Source organism: Ascidiella aspersa, chromosome 5 (assembly GCF_963924565.1).
Source record: "Ascidiella aspersa chromosome 5, kaAscAspe10.2, whole genome shotgun sequence".
Lineage (NCBI taxonomy): Eukaryota > Metazoa > Chordata > Ascidiacea > Phlebobranchia > Ascidiidae > Ascidiella > Ascidiella aspersa.
In genome coordinates this window covers 11,510,866-11,513,365 of record NC_139451.1, presented here as the reverse complement: position 1 = coordinate 11,513,365, position 2,500 = coordinate 11,510,866, and the positions used below count along the sequence as shown (strand labels likewise).

Genomic DNA, 2,500 nt, shown 5'->3' with positions numbered 1-2,500 from the left:
GACCCGAGGCCGCAATTTGCGTTCAGAACGTCGATGCTCAATGTGTCCTGCAATTCACACTAATTCACGCAGCTAGCTGCGTCCTTCATCGACTCACGAGCCGAGTGATCCACCGCCAAGAGCCATCCACGATTGTTTCGCTCGCACAGTGCCTCGCACTATAGGGTGACAAAATAGACCGCGCCGAGCGGTCGGCCAGGCCGACGCTTGAAGCCGGAGCGCGCGGCACCGCGGCACTCGACGCGCAAACATTACCGGGTGACCGAATCGCCGGCCGGCGCGCCGCTCCTCGCGGGTCGGGCGCCGGGTAGCAAAGACTTTTTCTCTCGCTTGTCCGAGTTTCGCGTTCGCCGAAGCGTTTGCGAGACCGTTAATGATCCTTCCGCAGGTTCACCTACGGAAACCTTGTTACGACTTTTACTTCCTCTAAATGATCAAGTTAGATCGTCTTCTCGGACGCCGGCTCGACCGTTGCCGGCCGCGCCAGGTCCAATCGGAGGACCTCACTAAACCATTCAATCGGTAGTAGCGACGGGCGGTGTGTACAAAGGGCAGGGACGTAATCAACGCGAGCTAATGACTCGCGCTTACTGGGAATTCCTCGTTCAAGGGAAATAATTGCAATTCCCTATCCCTAGCACGACCGGGGTTCAGCGGGTTACCCAGACCTGTCGGCCAAGGCGAGCACATGCTGATCCGGTCAGTGTAGCGCGCGTGCGGCCCCGAACATCTAAGGGCATCACAGACCTGTTATTGCTCAATCTCGTGTGGCTAAACGCCACTAGTCCCTCTAAGAAGTTAGACGCCGACCGATTGGGTCGCGTAACTAGTTAGCAAGCCAGAGTCTCGTTCGTTATCGGAATTAACCAGACAAATCGCTCCACCAACTAAGAACGGCCATGCACCACCACCCACAGAATCAAGAAAGAGCTCTCAATCTGTCAATCCTCACTGTGTCCGGGCCGGGTGAGATTTCCCGTGTTGAGTCAAATTAAGCCGCAGGCTCCACTCCTGGTGGTGCCCTTCCGTCAATTCCTTTAAGTTTCAGCTTTGCAACCATACTTCCCCCGGAACCCAAAGACTTTGGTTTCCCGCAAGCTGCCGGAGAGGTCGTAAAACTAACGCCCCCCGATCGCTAGTTGGCATCGTTTATAGTCAGAACTAGGACGGTATCTGATCGTCTTCGAACCTCTGACTTTCGCTCTTGATTAAAGAAAACATTCTTGGCAAATGCTTTCGCAGTCGTTCGTCTTGCGCCGATCCAAGAATTTCACCTCTAACGGCACAGTACGAATGCCCCCGTCTGTCCCTCTTAATCATTACCTCGCGCTCCGAAAACCAACAAAATAGAACCGAGGTCCTATTCCATTATTCCATGCACCATTATTCAGGCGAATCGCCTGCTTTGAACACTCTAATTTTTTCAAAGTAAACGTTCCGGCCGCCGCCGACACTCAGTCAAGGGCACCGGCGGAGAACCGGAGGTGAGGCCAGGACGGCCAGTACACGCCTTGCGACGGACCGGCCGCCTGCGCCCAAAATCCAACTACGAGCTTTTTAACCGCAACAACTTAAATATACACTTTTGGAGGCTGGAATTACCGCGGCTGCTGGCACCAGACTTGCCCTCCAATGGATACTCGTTAAAGGTTTTAAAGTGTACTCATTCCAATTACAGGGCCTCGTTTAGAGTCCTGTATTGTTATTTTTCGTCACTACCTCCCCGCGTCGGGAATGGGTAATTTGCGCGCCTGCTGCCTTCCTTGGATGTGGTAGCCGTTTCTCAGGCTCCCTCTCCGGAATCGAACCCTGATTCTCCGTTACCCGTAAGAACCTCGGTAGGCCAGTACCGTACCGACGAAAGTTGATAGGGCAGACACTTGAATGATCCGTCGCCGGTGCGAGACCGTGCGATCCGCAAAGTTATCCAGAGTCACCAAAGGTTGCGGGCCGAAGCCCGGTCGGTTTTTGGTCTGATAAAAGCACGCCTCCCGCGAGGTCGGCGCTTCACGCATGTATTAGCTCTAGCATTTCCACAGTTAACCACGTAAAACGTACGATCAAATGAACCATAACTGATTTAATGAGCCCATTCGCAGTTTCACTGTACGAGAGCTCGTACTTAGACTTGCATGGCTTAATCTTTGAGACAAGCATATGACTACTGGCAGGATCAACCAGGTAGCTACTTTAGCGTAGCCCCGAAAGGCCGACGAAGGAGGCGCCGCTGATGCGGCGCCGTCGCTCGGTCGATGCGAAACCCGAAGGCTTCTCTCCGTTAAAATTTCGTTCTTTGCTCGGCTGCCCGAACTCAGAAAACCGTCACCGCCCGTCGCACCCGCCGGAGTAAGACTTCGTCGGCAGGCCTTTCGACCGCCACGTCGCCAACACCGGCGCGAGCGCAACGCACGCCAGACAACTTCGCCGAAGCGACCGCTCAGAACCCGACAAACTGACACTCGGCTCTTCGCGCAGCAGCAACATCTGCCCAGCGAGCCAA

The 2,500-nt window shown here is 54.6% G+C and overlaps 2 non-coding genes across 2 annotated transcripts in view; both read right to left on the bottom strand.

The window, feature by feature from the left end:
- Positions 1-124, bottom strand: part of LOC146143641 (5.8S ribosomal RNA) — a 154-nt gene extending 30 nt beyond the window's left edge. Inside the window, exon 1 of the ribosomal RNA XR_014501202.1 lies at positions 1-124. This exon is cut by the window's left edge and continues 30 nt beyond it. This is a non-coding gene — a ribosomal RNA (5.8S ribosomal RNA).
- A 247-nt stretch (positions 125-371) lies between these two features.
- Positions 372-2,184, bottom strand: LOC146143640 (small subunit ribosomal RNA). Its single transcript, XR_014500915.1, has one exon. It is a non-coding gene; the product is annotated as a small subunit ribosomal RNA (ribosomal RNA).
- Positions 2,185-2,500: the final 316 nt, after the last annotated feature.